Raw genomic sequence first — 23,684 nt, 5'->3', positions numbered from 1 at the left:
TAATGTGTGGGGTGGACTCACTTATGGGAGATACTGTATATATAATGTGAGGGGTGGAATCACTTATGGGAAATACTGTATATATAATGTGAGGGGTGGACTCACTTATGGGAGATACTGTATATAATGTGAGGGGTGGACTCACTTATGGGAAATACTGTATATATATAATGTGAGGGGTGGACTCACTTATGGGAGATACTGTATATAATGTGAGGGGTGGACTCACTTATGGGATATACTGTATATATAATGTGAGGGGTGGACTCACTTATGGGAGATACTGTATATAATGTGAGGGGTGGACTCACTTATGGGAGCTACTGTATATAATGTGAGAGGTGGACTCACTTATGGGAGATACTGTATATATAATGTGAGGGGTGGAGTCACTTATGGGAGATACTGTATATATAATGTGAGGGGTGGACTCACTTATGAGAAATACTGTATATATAATGTGAGGGGTGGACTCACTTATGGGATATACTGTATATAATGTGAGAGGTGGACTCACTTATGGGTGATACTGTATATAATGTGAGGGGTGGAGTCACTTATGGGAGATACTATATATAATGTGAGGGGTGGACTCTCTTATGGGAGATACTGTATATATAATGTGAGGGGTGGAGTCACTTATGGGAAATAATGTATATATAATGTGAGGGGTGGAGTCACTTATGGGAGATACTGTATATATAATGTGAGGGGTGGACTCACTTATGGGAGATACTATATATATAATGTGAGGGGTGGAGTCACTTATGGGAGATACTATATATATATAATGTGAGGGGTGGAGTCACTTATGGGAGATACTGTATATAATGGGAGGGGTAGACTCACTTATGGGATATACTGTATATATAATGTGAGGGGTGGACTCACTTATGGGATATACTGTATATAATGTGAGGGGTGGACTCACTTATGGGATATACTGTATATATAATGTGAGGGGTGGACTCACTTATGGGAGATACTGTATATAATGTGAGGGGTGGACTCACTTATGGGAGCTACTGTATATAATGTGAGAGGTGGACTCACTTATGAGAAATACTGTATATATAATGTGAGGGGTGGACTCACTTATGGGATATACTGTATATAATGTGAGAGGTGGACTCACTTATGGGTGATACTGTATATAATGTGAGGGGTGGAGTCACTTATGGGAGATACTATATATAATGTGAGGGGTGGACTCTCTTATGGGAGATACTGTATATATAATGTGAGGGGTGGAGTCACTTATGGGAAATAATGTATATATAATGTGAGGGGTGGAGTCACTTATGGGAGATACTGTATATATAATGTGAGGGGTGGACTCACTTATGGGAGATACTATATATATAATGTGAGGGGTGGAGTCACTTATGGGAGATGCTATATATATATAATGTGAGGGGTGGAGTCACTTATAGGAAATAATGTATATATAATGTGAGGGGTGGAGTCACTTATGGGAGATACTGTATATATAATGTGAGGGGTGGACTCACTTATGGGAGATACTGTATATATAATGTGAGGGGTGGAGTCACTTATGGGATATACTGTATATATAATGTGAGGGGTGGAGTCACTTATGGGAGATACTGTATATATAATGTGAGGGGTGGACTCACTTATGGGATATACTGTATATATAATGTGAGGGGTGGACTCACTTATGGGAGATACTGTATATATAATGTGAGGGGTGGAGTCACTTATGGGAAATACTGTATATATAATGTGAGGGGTGGACTCACTTATGGGAGATACTGTATATATAATGTGAGGGGTGGAGTCACTTATGGGATATACTGTATATATAATGTGAGGGGTGGACTCACTTATGGGAGATACTGTATATAATGTGAGGGGTGGAGTCACTTATGGGATATACTGTATATATAATGTGAGGGGTGGACTCACTTATGGGAGATACTGTATATAATGTGAGGGGTGGACTCACTTATGGGATATACTGTATATAATGTGAGGGCTGGAGTCACTTATGGGAAATACTGTATATATAATGTGAGGGGTGGACTCACTTATGGGAGATACTGTATATATATAATGTGAGGGGTGGACTCACTTATGGGATATACTGTATATAATGTGAGGGGTGGACTCACTTATGGGAGATACTGTATATATAATGTGAGGGGTGGACTCACTTATGGGAGATACTGTATATATAATGTGAGGGGTGGAGTCACTTATGGGATATACTGTATATATAATGTGAGGGGTGGAGTCACTTATGGGAGATACTGTATATAATGTGAGGGGTGGACTCACTTATGGGAGATACTGTATATATAATGTGAGGGGTGGAGTCACTTATGGGAGATACTGTATATATAATGTGAGGGGTGGACTCACTTATGGGAGATACTGTATATAATGTGAGGGGTGGACTCACTTATGGGAGATACTGTATATATAATGTGAGGGGTGGACTCACTTATGGGAGATACTGTATATATAATGTGAGGGGTGGAGTCACTTATGGGATATACTGTATATATAATGTGAGGGGTGGAGTCACTTATGGGAGATACTGTATATATAATGTGAGGGGTGGAGTCACTTATAGGAAATACTGTATATATAATGTGAGGGGTGGAGTCACTTATAGGAAATACTGTATATATAATGTGAGGGGTGGACCCACTTATGGGATATACTGTATATAATGTGAGGGGTGGGGTCACTTATGGGAGATACTGTATATATAATGTGAGGGGTGGAGTCACTTATGGGAGATTCTGTATATAATGTGAGGGGTGGAGTCACTTATGGGAGATACTGTATATATAATGTGAGGGGTGGAGTCACTTATGGGAGATACTGTATATATAATGTGAGGGGTGGAGTCACTTATGGGAGGTACTGTATGTGCAATGTTAGGGGTGGAGTCACTTATGGGATATACTGTATATATAATGTGAGGGGTGGAGTCACTTATGGGAGATACAGTATATATAATGTGAGGGGTGGACTCACTTATGGGAGATACTGTATATAATGTGAGGGGTGGAGTCACTTATGGGATATACTGTATATATAATGTGAGGGGTGGAGTCACTTATGGGAGATACTGTATATATAATGTGAGGGGTGGACTCACTTATGGGATATACTGTATATAATGTGAGGGGTGGACTCACTTATGGGATATACTGTATATATAATGTGAGGGGTGGAGTCACTTATGGGATATACTGTATATATAATGTGAGGGGTGGACTCACTTATGGGAGATACTGCATATATAATGTGAGGGGTGGACTCACTTATGGGATATACTGTATATAATGTGAGGGGTGGAGTCACTTATGGGATATACTGTATATATAATGTGAGGGGTGGAGTCACTTATGGGATATACTGTATATATAATGTGAGGGGTGGACTCACTTATGGGAGATACTGCATATAATGTGAGGGGTGAACTCACTTATGGGAGATACTGCATATAATGTGAGGGGTGGAGTCACTTATGGGAGATACTGTATATATAATGTGAGGGGTGGAGTCACTTATGGGAGATACTGTATATATAATGTGAGGGGTGGAGTCACTTATGGGAGACACTGTATATATAATGTGAGGGGTGGAGTCACTTATGGGAGATACTGTATATAATGTGAGGGGTGGACTCACTTATGGGAGATACTGTATATAATGTGAGGGGTGGACTCACTTATGGGAGATACTGTATATATAATGTGAGGGGTGGAGTCACTTATGGGAGATACTGTATATATAATGTGAGGGGTGGACTCACTTATGGGAGATACTGTATATAATGTGAGGGGTGAACTCACTTATGGGAGATACTGCATATAATGTGAGGGGTGAACTCACTTATGGGAGATATTGTATATATATAATGTGAGGGGTGGAGTCACTTATGGGAGATACAGTATATATAATGTGAGGGGTGGACTCACTTATGGGAGATACTGTATATAATGTGAGGGGTGGAGTCACTTATGGGATATACTGTATATATAATGTGAGGGGTGGAGTCACTTATGGGAGATACTGTATATATAATGTGAGGGGTGGACTCACTTATGGGATATACTGTATATAATGTGAGGGGTGGACTCACTTATGGGATATACTGTATATATAATGTGAGGGGTGGAGTCACTTATGGGATATACTGTATATATAATGTGAGGGGTGGACTCACTTATGGGAGATACTGCATATATAATGTGAGGGGTGGACTCACTTATGGGATATACTGTATATAATGTGAGGGGTGGAGTCACTTATGGGATATACTGTATATATAATGTGAGGGGTGGAGTCACTTATGGGATATACTGTATATATAATGTGAGGGGTGGACTCACTTATGGGAGATACTGCATATAATGTGAGGGGTGAACTCACTTATGGGAGATACTGCATATAATGTGAGGGGTGGAGTCACTTATGGGAGATACTGTATATATAATGTGAGGGGTGGAGTCACTTATGGGAGATACTGTATATATAATGTGAGGGGTGGAGTCACTTATGGGAGACACTGTATATATAATGTGAGGGGTGGAGTCACTTATGGGAGATACTGTATATAATGTGAGGGGTGGACTCACTTATGGGAGATACTGTATATAATGTGAGGGGTGGACTCACTTATGGGAGATACTGTATATATAATGTGAGGGGTGGAGTCACTTATGGGAGATACTGTATATATAATGTGAGGGGTGGACTCACTTATGGGAGATACTGTATATAATGTGAGGGGTGAACTCACTTATGGGAGATACTGCATATAATGTGAGGGGTGAACTCACTTATGGGAGATATTGTATATATATAATGTGAGGGGTGGAGTCACTGTGAGATAGAAAAAAATAGAAAAAATAAATAAAAAAATAAATAAATATATATATATATATATATATATATATATATATATATATATATAGATATAGATATAGATATAGATATATATAGATATATATTTATATATTAATCAGCGCAGAATTTTTTACTGATTTCATTTTCCTATAATATGTTGTTAAAGAGTTAATATTCACTTTATGTAGTTTTATTCTTATACACTTATCATACTGAATGTAGGTGAATAGAAATCCTTAGAAACCTGCCAAGGAGAATATATTGTATGAATTGACGGCAGATGAGGTAAGAATGATTTTTTCATGTAAACCAAGATTTTTTTTTTTTTTTTTATATTGCACTTCTAAAAAGCTGTAAAGCTGTCAGTGCAATAGAAACAGTGTAATTCCATTACTTTATATAGGGCATCTCAGATCTGCAAGTAAAGGATCTGGTCTGCAAGTTAAGGGACTTTAAGGACAGGGTCCTTTATGTAACCCAGGAGCTGTCATTCTAAATAAAGCAGTTGTTGTTCTGTAATATTTTACTATACTATTGTATGTGCTATTTTTCCTAGGGAATAAATCTAATGTGAAGAGGTTAATGTAATTATTTAATTCAACCCAACAAAATATTTCCATACGTCTTCACGCCGGCATTCCCTACACTGTTGTCCTGCGTGGTGCAGTTGTCATTCCTCCTCTTTATTCCTGTAAAATATCAGTAAGCATCTTAGCAATCAGCCTGTGTGAGATATCATCGACACGGATGCAATGTCTCGAAATACACAAATCTTCGCTGCTCTTTTGTCGCGTTCAGTTGGCAATACTTTTATCAGACGGGAACTGTCATTCCTTTTAGTATGTCCCTCCTCAATGAGGCTGATAACTCCCATTCAAAACCCCACAAGACAGAGGAGAGGAGGAGGAGGAGGAGGGGGAGGTGGCCACCCAGTGCTACACAGCGTAGACATGTGAAATCATAAACAGGGAGCTGCTTCCTAAACTCGAATGGATTGAGAGAAAGACACACGGAGGCAACATGAAGGACAAGCCGATGATCAAGACGGCCAAAATGCAGGGCAACGTCATGGTAAGTGGCTGCTGCTGCTTGGGTGTGGGGCAGAGCACTGCTGGGCACACAGCTGTCACACTATCCTGGCACTGGTGGTGGGGGCAACCTGCCTTGCCATGGGGGGGGGGGGACTAGTCTACTACAAGTTTCGCATCTGCTGCTGTTATTTGTCGCGTGATGATTTCACCTGTTCCCTGTGGGCACCACCCGAGGAAGCACTACTGTGTGTTGTACCAGCTAGAGGAAGCTGGTGATAGACATCTGTACCAGATCATGCAGATGCAGTTATGATCAGGGGCCAGGAAAGCAGGGATTATGGATTATCTCTGAGGTTAGTTGAGCTTTGACCAATGATGCTTGGATTATCTGCTCACGCTTATTGGATTACATGAAAGGGTTGCCCTTTGGCAGCAAAGGGGTTAACTTGTTTGCTGAAGTCTGCCGTGTTTAATGGTAAAATGCAGTCCTGTGTTAAAGGGGCATTAAACCTTAAGTGGAAAGATTTTGAAAGTGCAGATGGCGCAGAGTTTTTTTTTTTTTTTTTGAGGGTTCTGTCCTATTTAGGATGTGGGTTTAGATGCCAGCAGATCCCGCCGGATGCTCAATGACGGGCATGAAAGAACATCAGCTATTGAGTTTTAGATGATTTGGTTTTCGATGGCATTACATGTGTCCCACTGCCAGTTGATCCTCTACCCGCCATAGAAATCATATGCAAATGGCTTGGTCATTGGCAGATTAGGGTATGCCAAGTGCCAGCTCAATAACTTATATTATGTCATTTCCAAATATATGAGGAGGGGCAAAAAATTTTCTTCTAAACTTCTGGTCAATTAACCCCTTCAAAAACATCACAAAAGTCACCCTCGCCCCAGCATACAATGGCTGCTTCCAGAGAGCAATGGCTCCTACATAACTTTAGGTTTGGTGTCCTAATAACACAGGGCAAAACAAGGTTTTTGGAACTCTGTAAAGTTTACTTGTTGTACTTTCTTGGTGCCGTAGTGCTTCCGTACAGGGAAAGTGTCCCACAGATCGATGATAGGCGTCTCCATATGAGGCACGTTCTTCACCTTACAACAGTCTGTCACGTCTTATGAATGATGCAAATAGCCACGGCGTTGAGCTCAGATGAAGTCATATCTGCAGTTCGCTGCCCGTTAAAAAGAGATATTGAAGCTCATTGTCTAATTCATGTGACTATTATGATGTATTGTTAGTCTACAAGAGATGCAGACTGTATCTGTTTTATTTTATAAACAAAACTTGTCACAAAACAACTTTATTTGTCAACATGCTCTTTTGTGACACTGATGTAAGCTTAGAAGAAAAACGGTCGTAGAGTCAATACCCTTCATACCTGATAGGTACGATACTGACCTGTTAACCCTCTTGTGCAAAGTAGGGAGTGTTATGTGTCAATAATGCAAGGCCGAAATTGGAATTACTTACATCACTCTGCTTCACTTCCGTAACTGTGCCCTCACTTGAAAGAGGTAGTGTTTTCCAACCAGCGGGCCTCCAGCTGTTGCTAAACTACAACTTGCAGCATGCCCGAATAGTCATTGGCTGTCCGGGCATGCTGGGAGTAGTAGTTTTGCAACAGCAGGAGGCCCACTGGTTGGGAAACAGTGGATTGATGACTTATATACCGTTTATATTGCATTGCATATCAAATTATGCACATATGTCCTAACTTTAGGCTGGCTGACATCAGTGCCTACAGATGTACAGAAACTAAGGATCAGGCAAACGTAAATACATAGAGAATTTTGTTATTATTTATTTATTTTTTTGTCTTTTTTTTTTCTTTCAAACTGTATAAAGTATGCTGTATTTTCTTATGTCAGCATTAGATCTGTTATTGAGAATGGACACACATCTACTTGAATTTGGGCATCCATCAAGTAAGATAGTGAGTCCTTTGGCACCCACTGCATTCACAGAATTTATTAGATGGGGCATCAATTGGTTTTTGCACTTTGGGTAATTTTGACTTATCCTGTGGGTGATCATACATTCTGACAATTGAGGCTTATGCCTTTGGGATCCCCACCTATTGGGAATTAAGAGTCCACTGTTCCCTAACCTCTGGAGACGTCACTTTGGTGGCGAAACATGTTAGGAGGGACAGTGTGAGAGCATTTTAAATATCAGCATAGCACCCATATTCAGCACATTCTGCAGATGTGCTGAGTAGATCTCATAATTCTAGTTGGTCCCTAGAGACAACAAGTTACATTAATACATGTGGTGCTAAAAATGCAGTTTTTTTTTTTAAATCACCTTTAGCTCTGTTTATTCACATTATTGTTTAGTTACTTATAAATAAAAGTTAAGTGAGGGATAAAAAGTGGACTTTTTGCTCAGTCCCTTTGGGCGGAGTTGAGGTAAATAAACAAACGTATGTTTAGTCCACCTTTCACTAGTGTCATTGATCCTTGTGATCTATAATTAAGAGTCCCATGAACACCAACAAACAAACTGACCAACACTATTATACAAAAAAGTATCGGTAACTTTTGTCATATATATATATATATATATATATATATATATATGCAAAATCAAAAAACTTTGCTATACATATAGTCCAAGAAATTGTAGTTAGAGTGGCACTTTAAAAATGGCTCATTAGCAAAAAGCGGGTGCTCAGCCAGCCGTAGACTCGACCACAGGCTCACAAAATCCAAGGAACCAAAAGTAAGGCAAGAAACGGTACTCCAGCAATCCAGGATATAAAGTGATATTTATTCACCCATCCACAAGGTGCAATGTTTCAGCCTCCTCAATGGGGTCTTTGGGATGCTTGAAAAAGACCCGATTGAGAGGGTGGATGAAACCTTGCACCTTGTGGATGGGTGAATAAATATCACTTTATATCCTGGATTGCTGGAGTGCTGTTTCTTGTGTATATATATATATATATATATATATATATATATATATATACACACACACACATATAAATAACAATAGTAAGTGGAAACACCACTTTCAGAGGTCTGGTGAGTGGCCTGAAAGGGGTCCTTTACCTGTTCTATAGGCTTCTAAAGAAGTTGTAGACAAGGTCAGATGATCCTTTAGATAGAGCATGCAACTTCTAGTCTCCCAACAGTGGGGGCGTATTGGTAGATATAATAATCTATGGATGCTCTAATTCGAAAAATATATCTCTATGGAATATTATTTATATTATTAAAGTTGGTGAAGGAAAACTTTGTGCATTCAACTTGTGTCTGAACTAGTGTAAGAGGTTGCAGGCCACACAGGTTAGTAGGCCTAAAAGATCAATCATAATGGTGGCAGAATAGCCAAAAATCTGTATTACAAGACCAATAATGAGCAGTATATGCATCAATGGCATCAAATAATCAGCTTTACTTGTTGGCAGTCTGTTTTAATCGATTACAGATTGTTCTTGGATGCTCATCAGTACAAGTTGTAGTGTTTATCATGTATTTTCTATTAAGGTCAAGGTAAATGTTGATGTGCAATAATTGGTTCTATGTACAGAACTAATGTCCCGCAAAGTGAATGACTTAAAAATATCTTTCCATGTGGTTTCAGGATGTAAGCATCAATATTGTTATTGTTATGTGTCACCTAAACCCACTTGTTGTTTACACCTTGATTTCTGGGTATTCCATCATCAATCAACAGAGATGAGTGGAGTAGCGATGATACTTTAATTGGCTTACTGAGAAGATATAAATGGCAAGCTTTCAAGACCTCCTAGATCCCTTCATCGGGTATGTAACATGCCCGATGAAGGGATCTAAGAGGTCTTGAAAGCTTGCAATCTATTTCCTCTCAGCTAGCCAATAGAAGCATCATCGCTACTCCACTTATCTGTTATATTTTTTAAGGCCAACTTGGAATCAGCTTACGATAAAACATCTGGACCTTGCTTATTTATTTTTTTAATTTGTGTAACTTTTTTTTGTAGCTCCCTGAGCTAGGCCGAGAGCGGCCACGATGTCTGGAGCACACTGCGCATCTGCATGTGCGCAACTCGCAGCTCCCTCTGTGTCTGCTCAAAGCGGCAGTTTGCTGTTGCGAGCAGGATGCACAGGCACAGCTGGAGGCACACTCTGTGGATGGGCAGTAACACATTCGCATCGGCAAATTGACAGAAGATGTGCTACTTGTGACCCTACCCTTAAGACATGTGGGAAGCCAAAGATTATCAAAATGTATGAATAGGTGTGTACCTTTTTAATTTGGTGCATTTATTGGAGGGAACTTCAGTTTTTGGACCGGTGTGTAAAAATTGCTAATCATTTTTTTTTTTTTTTTTTATAATTGTTACTTTTTAACTTTTTTTTTTTTTTTTTTTTTTTATCTTTGTAATACAAGGCAATATGGATGTTGTGTACATGTTGCATAGTTTAGATGTCATTCACAATTTTGGTGTTTAGATTATGGTCATTATGTGTGTGGTAAAATTTTTATTTTTATCTCATAAATATTTGTTATGGAATTATATATTTTTTTTCTTAAGGGGGGTTTTCTCTGTTAGCACCTGAAACTTTTGGGGTTAAAATTTTCTGATACTGAAACTTAACAATTTGGTCCCACAAAACAAGCTGCCAGTGACAGTCTGAGGTGTCTCTAAGGACTAGCTTATCTGCTTTTGTGCTGCTAATATCACAAGCTGTTAGTACTTCCGGTTCCAAAGTTAATGGTCCCAAAGTGTCAACAATAGAATTCCTCTTCTTATTTATTTGGAAATGTTAATGCACAATGACCGATCACTTGGTTAAGTCGAAGGGTGGAGAAACAAATATGAGATGAAAGCTCGTTCACAGTAGAACTTGTCAGAGACCTTGTTGAACAGCTTGTTTACTAACCACTCCTGCTTCCCCCAAAATGTAAGGCCGCACTTACACTACGGAATGTCATCCCGGAGAAATAAGGAACTGATATTTTGTGCACAGCACGTACCAATGGAATCCAGTCAGTGCTAGGACCACTTGGACATGCACCATCTTTATTGATGGCAATGCATATCTGAGTGGATTCTGCCAAATGAACAAAACCTATTCATTCTTTCGTTGGAGTCAAGAACTCTGTAGTGTGCACGGTGCAGCAGAATGGGGGTCTGCTGCACCAGAATTTCTGAGCAGAATTTCTCAGATTGCAAAATTTATATTGTTAATACTTGAGACTCTACTGTATCATGCATCCCCCAATCAGACTCTTCTGTGTCATGACACAGGGTTTCAGTTGTGTGTAATAAAAAAGGGATTATCTGTGGCATTCCTAGAGCTTCTGTTCTTGGTCCTGTGCCCCACTGGCTCAAGCAGGGAGGGGCCAGAATTAGCCCCATTTACCGGTTTCTCACTGGCTTAGAGGACCTCAGAATGAAATGTTTTAGAAATTGTCTGTGACAGGGGACAGCCCTTAGAATTTTGCGAACAATTTCTAGTGAAGGGGAGTACAGAGACCATACTAATACAGTTCACATAAAACATTTGTACAGGTAGTAACATTTCCAGAACTGAATGTACAAACCATAACAAACCATGTACAGGATATACCTGTGCAGTATGTAAGTTTTCTGGGGAAACAAAGTCACAATTTTCAAAAGTATCATTATGCTCACCAATTTGCCACTTTCCTGTGTACTTTTCTTACTTTAGCACCTCTTTAGCCTGAGAGGAGTGACTTTGGTATAAATGGGGCACTGTTTTTAGTTGGAGAGTTTAATGCCTTACTTATTAAATTTCCATTTTTGCACACGTTCTGTGCCCCTGTCTACTGTTCCCCACTGTCCCTTGTATGGATGTGCTGAATAAAGCTGCAAGAACTTCCTACCCAGGTGACTGCTGCATTTCGTTCTGAGCTTGCTGAGCACTACTGAAAGTAGTCTGACCTGTGTACCTGTCTGGAGCCGTGTTTCTACTTATGGCGGAGAAGTACTGCTGAAATGTCAAGTTGATGTACGATTTTCAGTGTAGTGCCAGATACATTCTTTTTTAAATGTGCTGTACATTGCACTACTCCCCTTGGGGTACAAACCACGCGTCAAAAACGTTCATTGATACATTGATACAAATTCATCATAAATTACGAGACAATTAAAATTTATTTTAGGGCAAATTGAAACTGGCATGAAGGAGAAAGCGCAAGCTTGAAAAAGGTGTTAAGGATTATTTCACCCATCTGAAAATGTGAAAGAATTTGCACAATTACATATATATATATATATATATATATATATATATATATATATATAATTTTTTTTTTTTTTTTTTTTAAATCTTAGATCCTCAATGAGGGAGATTTATCATTGTTGTCTTTGGAAAATGAGTGTTGAAGTCATTTTGCTTTGCTTTCGACATATTCATCAAACTATTGATAAATTTGGTGCACATAAGCAAAAAAAAAAAAACAACGCATTAAATCACTTCAGAACAGTTTTGTATAAATCCTCCTCTCCTCAGTGACTTTTCTGCACAAAAAAATTCTGTGCAACTTTTTAAAAGTGCCCTCCAAAGGCATTTTTGTAAGCCAGGTCTGACCTGGCTTTGACTTGCGACATTTTGAAGGGGTTTGTAACCTTTTTTATGCCTACCTGCGAAATTCGCACTTCATAAATTCCCGACCACTGTAAAGCGAAAACTGAAAGTTGCTTAGGTAAGGCCGTTTGCTACTCTATGGGGGAGATTTATCAAAACCTGTCCAGAGGAAAAGTTGCAGAGTTGCCCATAGCAACCAATTCCTTTTTTAATTTTTGACAAGGCCTCTGCAAAATGAAAGAAGCGATCTGATTGGTTGCTATGGTCAACTTAACAACTTTTTTTCTGGACAGGTTTTGATAAATCTCCCTCTATGTGAACCCACAAAAGTCGAAAAAAAGTGTACGAAATTCTGTGCACCCAGAGTAAGCAAAAAAAAAAACCTCTAAATTCAATGAAAAATTTCCCTCAATGTGCCTAATTTTGGCTCAATTCTTAACTAATTGTTTACCAGCAAATCTATCCAACTTCTTACAAAGTCTGTGTGGTCAATAAGTTATTTTCTACCAACTGCGACAATACGTTCTCTAGTGAAGATGGAAGTTTTGTATTGAGGTCCTCAGTGCTAGTTAGAGATATACAGTAACACATTTCTGCTAAGTCTTCCGCCACGCCATATATTCCCTCAAGATATATTATTAGTAATTGCCACTTATCTTGTCTGATACTAACCAAACGTCATCTCGGCCCCAGAAGTCCCAGTTATTCAGAGAGGAAATCCTATAACTCCAATCTACTACATTTGTAAAGAATACATCAACATCAGTATTCAACAATATGTGATCATACTTCTGTATCAACAGCTGAGAAGTCCGTCGGGATAGATAGACAGGACATGATGTGATTTTTATTGACATATACATTTACTTGGAGGTAGTACTGTATCTTTAAGTAATATATTCAGCATCTGTCATCTCACATTGGAGGGCTGATTTCCCTTCGGATTTCAACTCCGTATTCTTATAGAAGCTTATTACTTCATGGCTTCAATCTTGTATATTATTTTCCTGTTTATCTTCTCATTTTTTGGCTTGAAACTCATTTCAAGAATCTGCTCTATCTGAACAGTCGTACCGGAGGGATTCATTAGGTTATTCAAGTAATTTTTTGTAGATTCAAAGTTATTTGTCCTTCAGCTTCAGTACAGGGAAAGAACAATTTTTGGAAGTCACCTGGGTGCAAAAACTGGGGTCGTAAACTGAAGGAGCACATTCAATCTGTTAATACAGGATGGCACAAAAAATAAATTACATTTCCCAACTTTGATTTCACTTGGCCGTTTCAGTTTTAAGAAAGGCGGCTTTGTAACTTGGAGATGACGTAAAGTAGGATCAGTTTGTAACTTCCAAAGATTATGGTGAAGTAAGTTTTGCTAAAACAAAAAGATTGTTACAAAATTATATAATCTTTCTATTGGTTCAGTTAGGCTATGGGTTAGTAGAAGAAAAGTATCAAAGGTCCATACAGTCAACTCTCTAAGGCCCTTGTCACATCATGTTTTTGGGTCACCAGCAAAAAGGTATATTGACTTATGCTGAATCCATTGACTTTAACCCCTTGATGACACGTGGCGTCATTGCGCTGATACTTCATGCACAGCTGTGCTTGCATCATAGCAGGTGAGTACGAGCTGCTATCAGCAGATAGGGACACACCGCTAATGCAGGATCCTAGCTTATTTGATACAGGCTGCAGAGTCAGGCTGTATCAGTCGAGCGCCGATCTCACTATACAATGCTATGCAGTAGCATAGCATTGTACACTGAATGCAATACAATGATGGGGACCTAAGAAGTGTAAAATAAAATAAAAAAAGTTGAAAAAAATATTTATAAAAGCCTCTTATTCTTGTAAACAAAAATAAATAAATAAAATAAAATAAATAAGCAACATATTAGGCATTGCCACAGGTGGAAAAGTCTAAACTATTGAAATATAATGTTTATGATCCCACACGATGAATGGTGAAAACGTAAGAAAACACAACCAAATTGCAGATTTTTGGTCACATCATATTTCACAAAAAAAGGAATAAAAAGTGTTTAAAAATGTCCCATCAAAACAATAATCATACAGACAAAAATTAAAAAATCATGGCAATGATTATAAAACTAATCTTAAAGGGGTCAGAATACAATTTTAAGCATATTTATTTCCTCAAAAAAGTTTGACTTTTTGAAAAAAGTAGTACAATAATAGAAAAACAGAACTGTAACAGTATAACTGGCTCTTATCCACTCACGAGCAGCTGTCTGCAGGGTCCCCCCGAAGCATAGATCCAAATAATAAAGCAGCACTAGACCTGCGGAACGGACTCTGGTAAAACTTATCTATTGAAAAACTTTATAACATGTACATTTACAGTGACAGCTATTGGTAACTACATTTTATCTGTTCTCTGAACTTTTAAGGACTTGAAAGCAGAATGTATGTGAACTTCTGGTAGTCTGGTAGCAGATTATCCTAATAGAATGAAGCTAAATGGTATCCGAGACCCCAAGCAAATCCTCAGCATACAGAATGAAATCCATGGCATGCCTCAGATTGCTGCTATGAATTTCCCAATAGAAAAATCCACCATGTCAACATATCCCTAGGGAGTGAGAAGGATCATTGGTCACGCCTCAGTCAGTCCGGTAGACCCATTATTTTATGAGACATTTCTCATCCAAACTTCTATTTGTATGGCAGCCTAAAGAGGAATCTGCAAAAACTATTGAAAGTAACAAACTAATGGTGCGATATAAAGGTTTATTTACATTATGTCTTAATGGTATAAAGTAATAGGGCAATCCACCATTAGAAAAACATAGCTTTTTCTAGAAAATGAACAGAGACGGGTTGTAATACTACGTGCAACCTCAGGATAGGTGTGGCGCTATTTTTTTGGGGAAAAATGTTTTACAAGGACTTTTCATTTTTGGGTGGCTTTTATTAAAATTTACCATACGTCATCATAGTCAAATTGGTGCATACAACATTCTCACCAGTGGGGGAGATTTATCAAAACCTGTGCCAAGGAGAAGTTGACAAGTTGCCCATAGCAACAAAGCAGATTGCTGTTTTCATTTAAAAAAAGAAAAAGCCTCTAAAAATAAAATAAACAATATGTTTGGTTGCTATAGACAATTGGTCAACTATTCCTTATTTTATAGTTTTTTAAAAATATTCCTCTATATTTGTTTTTGTCTATACCGGATACATATGGAGCCAAAACACCATCACACATTTGCTTTACAGCTTGTATCTCTAAAGGGCCATTGGAATGCATTTTATATGAAGTAGAAACAGAATATGGTGCATGGATCATTTATTCCTATGTACTGATGTGTTGTCCATTCACACTCAATAAACCCCATGCTACAATATATTCCTCTTAAACATACAGTACATGTTACCAGGTCCAGGAGGCTATCAGTCACCTGTGAAGCATGTGCTTCTTTTTTGTTTGTTTTTTTTTGGTTCTTATACATTAAATGGTCATTGTTATTTTAAGAAACTTTGCATAACTCAATAGTACAAGCTTATGTAAAAGAATGGAATGGAATCAGAGATAAGCATCAAACTTTCATTTAGCCTAACAAAAACAGCAAGATGGACTGTAAGTTCACTGAAAGATCAGGTCAGGTTACATGGAGTGGAGTTTATCATTGTATTTAGAGTTTTTTTGTGTATTTTTTTTTTTACGAAAAAATTTGCACAAGATTTTTTTGCGTTTTTTCTTTTTTAGCAAAATCTGAAATCTTCATAGCCATGTCTACGGTTAAGTTTACCATAGAGCACTTTACACTGTAGAATCAAATTTATTAACTGCAATTTTTTTTTTAACAGCAAAAAAATGTGCAAAATCACTTTTCCTGCGCAAATATACACCACTTCGGAGGAGTGTCAGAAAGCAACTGAGAATGTGAAACTTGTGTTCCCCTTTGCATTTTAGAAACATAATACATTAACTATTTTGGGACAGATTGGACTACTCCCATCATTGACAGACTATGCCCATGATGGGAGTTATAGTCCAAGGGCAGAGGTGCAAATTGCAGCAGGTCATTCTCCAGAGACCCGCTGCGATCCACATTTATTAACTGTAAAAACTGGCGGCACATGCGGCTGCACTGCGCTCCCGGTGGGGAATACTGTATACGGTTGTCAGCATTCATAATCCCTGCCGTTGGGAGAAGGGAGCTCTGAATGGTGAAAAGCTATTCACCAATCAGAGTTCCTGTCTCCCGGCAGTGGGAATTATGAATTATGAGAACTGTATACAGGAGCCAGTGGGGAGCGCAGTGGAGCCGCCGGCTTGTACATTTAATAAATGTGGATTGCAGTGGGTTTCTGGAGAATGACCTGCTGTGATCTGTCCTTCAGCCCCTGTACTATAACTCCCATCATGGACAGAGTCTGTCCCATGATGGGAGTAGTTGTAGTACCGCAACTGGCACTTGCACATGCCCCGGCTGCAGGATTTTTAGGGCTACTACTCACATCATGGACAGAATCCATCCATGATAGGAGTTACAGTCCAGGGGCTGAGACGCAGAGCACAGCATGTCATTCTGCTGAGACCCACTGCGATCCGCATTTATTAAGCAAAAAAAGTTGTCGGCACATGCGGCTACACTGCACTCCCCGCCGGCTGCTGTATACAGCTGTCACATTTCATAATCCCAGCACGGGAGACGGGAGCTCTCATTGGTGAAAAGCTATTGACCAATCAGAGCTCCGGTCTCCCGGCGGCGGGGATTATGAATTATGACAGTGTATACAGAAGCCGGCAGGGAGCGCAGTGTAGCCGTATGTGCCACTGGCTTTTACAGTTAATAAATGCGGATCACAGCGGGTCTCAGCAGAATGACCTGCTGTGATCTGCACCTCAGCCCCTGGACTATAACTCCCATCATGGATGGAGTATGTCCATGATGGGAGTAGTAGTCCAAAATGTCCCGCAGCCGGGGGATGTGCAAGTGCCATTCCTCAGCTCTGCTGTACTACAACTACTATCATGGGAAAGACTCTGTCCCATGATGGGAGTAGTAGTCCAAGGGCAGAGGGACAGATCGAAAGGGGGTCTAACTCCTGAGACCCCCTGCGACCTTTACTGCTCCGCCCCTGGTGATGACGTAATTAAGGAGCGGAGCAACACTGTCCCATTGTTAGGATTCGACAGGCTGGATGTGGATCCTCTGTGTCAGCGAGGGATTGGCGTGGACCATACCGGTGGACCGGGTCTAAGCTGCTACTGGTATTCACCAGAGCCCGCCGCAAAGTGGGATGGTCTTGCTGCGGCGGTAGCAACCAGGTCATTTCCACCGGTAACGGCTCAACCTTGCTGACTGCTGAGAAGACATGGGACAGAAGGACTAGACAGAGGCGAGGTCAAACGTAGCAGAAGGTCAGGGCAGGCGGCAAGGTTCGTAGTCAATGAAAACGGCAGAAGGTCTGGAAACACTGGTAAGGAAATCACAGGAAACGCTTTCACTAGGCACAAGGGCAACAAGATCCGGCAATGCTGGGAAGGGGAAGGGAGGTTATAAAGGCGTGAAGCAGGTGGGAGCTAATTACACTGATTGGGCCAGGCACCAATTAGTGGTGCACTGGCCCTTTAAATCTTAGAGAGCTGGCGCGCGCGCGCCCTAGACGTGACAGCCGGGGACCGGGACAGGTAAGTGGATTGGGATGCGATCCGTGAGTGGGCACGTCCCGCTATGCGAATCGCATCCCCGTGGGCAGTGTCAGTGCAGCGCTCCCGGTCAGCCGGTCTGACCGGGGCGCTGCATAGAGGAGAACGCCGCGAGCGCTCCGGGGAGGAGCAGGGACCCGGCGCGCTCGGCGTAACACCCATCCTGACTCTGTTCTCATTATGTGTTTTGCATAATGGGAGCCGAGCCTTTCTGGCAGTGTGTTTCCAAACAGGGAGACTCCAGCTGTTGCTTAACTTCAGCCCCCATGTTGGGAGTTGTAGTTTAGCATCAATTGGAGGCTCCCTGTTTTGGAACACACTGCATTATGTGTGCTCTCCCCAGGGGTTACGTCAGGCTGTTGCTGCTTGGTTGGTATCTGGCTGATACTGAAAATAGGGGGAGCCTTATGCGTTTTTTTTTATTAATAAATAAATAAAAAACTGTGTAGGGTTCCCCCATTTTTCAGTATCAGCCAGATACCAACCAAGCAGCAACAGCCTGACGTTACCAGGGTGGTCGAGGACCATTGTTACTGGCCCTCCCCAGCCTAAATAACGCCAGCCTGTTACCGCCTAGGCCCAGGAGTGCCATTTATGACGCTTCGGGCCTGTTGGTGCCGGCTCTTCCCGGCACCCCTGTGGCGGTGGGTGCCGGGGAAATAATTGTGGGTTAGCGCTAGCTGATTATGGGGATAACCCTAAGCCCCGGCTTTGTAATGGATTCGGTCTACAAGACGGCTTCCACTACTAAGCCTGAAAATTCAATCATAAAACACAACATCATCGCAATCCACCGTATATGATGTAGTCCTCTGCATTCACTTATCTAAACTACAACCATTTCTGTGATTTCTACACATCAAAAAATTGGTGTGAAATTTTTTATGTAAACTGGACTCCCCCTGCCCTTTGAAAATATCATGTATAGCAGACACTAAAAACATGAACACGCCCACTTTTACAAAACTGACGTGAACAGTTTAAACCGCGGCACAAAGCTCTTGGAAAATGTGGTCGATACTTTTTGCGCCATAATGGATTTTTTTTTTTGGGGGGGGGGGGGGGGGGGCGCAAAATTCTTTGAGAATCTCCCCTTCTGTGTATTCTATAAAGATTTATGATTTTACTATTGTGCGTTTTGTTCGGCGCACACTGCTGCTCCGGCACTTCTAGCTATGTGAGCAGTGTACAGCGGGAAAATGCTACAGCTCTGTGAAGTGTAAGGTAGAGAAGGAGTGTATGGTAGAGCGAGGGGGGCGTTTCTATATTTGCACAAAATTTATCAAAGGAGTGCACAACTTTAGTAAATCTTGAGCAAGAGTGTACAATAGACAAGCAGTGTAAAGGGGTAGATCTGTGTCTACAATAGACACCTAATGATAAATCTCCCACATGGTGTCTATTCATGTCTTTCGAGTAAGGAAGGGAAAGGGAGTGAAAAGGAGTTCAGAGAGCAAAGACAGACAGAGGCATAGGGGGAGATTTATCAAAACCTGTCGAGAGGAAAAGTTGCTGCGTTGCCCATAGATACCAATCAATATGCTTCTTTTATTTTTAACAAGGACTCTGCAAACTGAAAGAAGGGAACTCATTGGTTGCTATGGGCAACTCTGCAACTGTTCCTCTGGACAGGTTTTGATAAATCTCCACATAGAGGGGTCACTTACTTTAATATTTCCAGTAGGTCCTGAGATATGTCCCCCAGAATATCCTCAGCTCAATTCAGGGCATTGTGCGCTGGGCGCGGGCCTTTGCTGACTCAATTTACATATTCATTCTCTGTGACTGCACTTCACTAGGATTGAGTCATTGGAGACATATCTTGAGGATCTTCTGGGAGACATTTCTTAGGACCAACTGGACATATTTAAGTAAGTGACCCCTTGTTGTACTCCTGTTCACCCACACTATACACATATATTGAATTTAGTGTGGTTGAACAGGCTGACAGTTTTCCTTTAAGTAACATATCTCACTTCAGGGCTCAAATCACAGCTTATACTGTTCACTACTGCTCTATAATGCCTTTCATGCTATTGTGACTTCTTAAGGTGTGTATAAAGACATAGAAGTACAGGATCCCCTCTCTGTGTGTGCGGTGTATGAGAGACATCATAGAGAGGTTAGCCCTCACTGATATGCTTAGGGACAAAAATGACAGATATAAGTTAAGTACTTGCCAGAAATGGTGCTGCTCATCATGTAAACATATGACAGCTTATGCATGGGTTATTCAGTGTGTGTGTGTGTGTGTTTGTGTGTGTGTGTATGTGTGTGTGTGTGGGAGGGGGGGGGGGGAGTGTTCCTAACTTAGCTCATTGTAAAAAATATAGAAAATAAACCTTTACTTACCTTCAGTGCTCCCGTGGTGCCTCCAGTGTCCTGCTCCTGTCTTCTGCAGTTTCTTTCTATGCTGCAGCATGACTGTCCTCACGGAGAAGCACTCAGGCCCAGTGTGTCACACTACAGCTCAGTAAATCATGTAACAGGATGACGCATTAGGCCCGGGTACTTCCTGGGCCTGACACATCACATACTGCAGTTCAAGAAGACGATTGCATCGGGGGACTGGAGCAGGACACCACAGGTTCCACAGGAGTGCTGGCAGTTATGTACATATTTATCTTTTATATCAATATATATATGTTCAAGAACATTAATGTTGATGTTTCACAAATAAACCTGGATTCAATACAGTAAAAGCCAGTCAGACAGCACCACTTTTGTGCATTGTTCGTGGATGGTATTGCAAACTCACCCATTCACCTATACTAACCCTTTGAAATAAGAACTGTTAAAATATCAATAGAAAAAAATTTAAACCCTTAAGGACCAAGCCCATTTTCACCGATAAAATACAATTAAAATGATACCCATGGCTAGATACATTTACATTTTTGTACCGCTTAAAAAAAATCTAAAACTTTTTGTGCAAAATCATTAATCTAAAATCGCCCTATTTTGACCACCTATACCTTTTCCATTTTTCCATATATAGGGTGGTATGAGGGCTAATTTTTTGCACCGTCATCTGTACTTTTTATTGATACCACATTTGCATATATAAAACTTTTAGATAATTTTTTATTAATTTAGTTTTTTAATAAAATGTGACAAAAAGCTGACTTTTTAATTTTTTTTACGTTTACGTCATTCTCCGTACGGGATACTTAACATTATATTTTGATAGTACAGACATTTACACACGCGGCGATACCAAATATGTTTATAAAAAAAAATCACGCTATTTGGGGGTAAAATGGGAAAAACTGACAATTTTCATTTTTATTGGGGGAGGGGATTTTTCACTTTTTTTTACTTTTTATTTTTACATTTTTCATCTTTTATTTTACACTTTTTATGTCCCATAGGGGACTATCTATAGCTATCCTTTGATTGCTAATACTGTTCAATGCTGTGTATAGGACACAGCACTGATCAGTATTATCGGTGATCTTCTGCTCTGGTCTGGTCGATCTCAGACCAGAGCAGAAGACCCCGGGAGATGGATGGCCAGAGCAAGGTGAGGGGACCTCCGGCTGCCTGCGGGCGATCCGATCATCCATTCAAAGTACCGCACTGCCGCAGATGCCGTGATTTGTATTGATCACGGCATCTGAGGGGTTAATGGCGGACATCCAGGCAATCGCGGATGTCGGCCATTACCGGCAGGTTCCCGGCTGCTACTAGCAGCCGGAACCTGCCGTGAATGACGCGAGCTCCTTTCCGATGCTTGCGGTCATACACAGGACGTAAATGTACGTCCTGGTGCGGGAAGTCCCGCCAAACCAGGAAGTACATTTACATCCATGGTCGTAAAGGTTTTTTTTGCACCACCAATTCTACTTTGTAATGACATCAGTCATTTTACCCAAAAATTTATGGCGAAACGGAAAACAAAATCATTGAGAGACAAAATTGAAAAAAAAAACAAAACGCCATTTTTGTAACTTTTGGGGGCTTCTGATTCTACGCTGTAAATTTTTTGGGTAAAAATGATACATCTCTTTATTCTGTAGGTCCATACGATTAAAATGATACCCTGCTTATATAGGTTTGATTTTGTTGTACTTCTGAAAAAAATCATAACTACATGCACGAAAATTTATACGTTTAAAATTGTCATCTTCTGACCCCTATAACTTTTTTTTATTTTTCTGCATATGGGGTGGTATGAGGGCTAATTTTTTGCGTTTTTTGAAGTTTTTAGCAGTACCGTTTTTGTATTGATCAGACTTGTTGATCGCTTTTTATTCATTTTTTCATGATATAAAAAGTGACCAAAAATACACTATTTTGGATTTGGAATTTTTTTGCGTGTACTCCATTGACCAAGCGGTTTAATTAATTATATATTTTTATAATTCGGACATTTCCGCATGCAGCAATACCACATATGTTTATTTTTATTTACACAGTTTTTTTTTTATGGGAAAAGGGGAGTGATTAAAACTATTATTAAGGGAGGGGTTAAATGATTTTTATTCACTTTTTTTTCCACTTTTTTTTGCAATATTATAGCTCCCATAGGGACCTATAACACTGCACACACTGATCTTTTACATTGATAACTGGTTTCTCATAGGAAACCAGTGATCAATGATTCTGCCGCTTGACTGCTCATGCCTGGATCTCAGGCACTGAGCAGTCATTCCGCGATCGGACACCAGGAGGCAAGGTAGGAGACCCTCCTCGTGTCTCAGAGCTGTTCGGGATGCAGCAATTTCGCCGTGGACATCCCGAACAGCCCCTGAGCTAGCCGGCAGTGATTTACTTTCACTTTAGACGCAGCGTTCAACTTTTAACGAGGCGTCTAAAGGGTTAATAGTGCGCGTCACCGCGATCATTGCCGCGCGCTATTAGCCACGGATCCCGACCGTTGTTAGAGGCTTGGTCCGACCTTGGTCCTTAAGAGGTTAATTTAGGAACAAAATTTATAGGTGCTTTTACTACTTGTTCCCTGGATTATCTCCAGTCCCCCAGTATAGAGGACATTGCAGAATTATGACTCTATTTGTTGGATATTCAGGACAATGTACAGTGCTATAGCATCAGGAAACTTAAAGGGGTATTCTGCGGCTATACATCCTTTCCCCTATCCAAAGGATAGGGGATAAGATGTCTGATCGTGGGGGTACTGCCGCTGGGCCGTTCCCGGCGTTTGTTTAGAGCGTCGGATGCAGCGTCGGAGGCTCATGATGTCACAGCCATGCCCACTTGTGATATCACCACCACGCCCCCTCAATGCAAGTCTATGGGCAAGTCCATAGACTTGCATTGGGGGGGGGCCCATGACATCACGAGCCTCTGCCTCAGATCACCACATTCGGCACGGAGCGAAGTTTGCTCCCTGCACTGGATGTCTGGAGTGCCGCTGCCAAGATTGCAGGGGTCCCCAGCAGTGGGACCCCCGCGATCAGACATCTTATTCTTTATTCTTTGGGTAGGGGATAAGATGTCTAGGGGCAGAGTACCCCTTTAATGTGAGTGTATAAAATACCATAGGTCTGAAAGCCGCGAAGGTCTTCACAACTACT

Source organism: Hyla sarda, chromosome 5, assembly GCF_029499605.1.
Source record: "Hyla sarda isolate aHylSar1 chromosome 5, aHylSar1.hap1, whole genome shotgun sequence".
Taxonomy (NCBI): Eukaryota; Metazoa; Chordata; class Amphibia; order Anura; family Hylidae; genus Hyla; species Hyla sarda.
The sequence above is the reverse complement of the archived record's forward strand: the minus strand, read 5'-3'. Positions refer to the sequence as shown.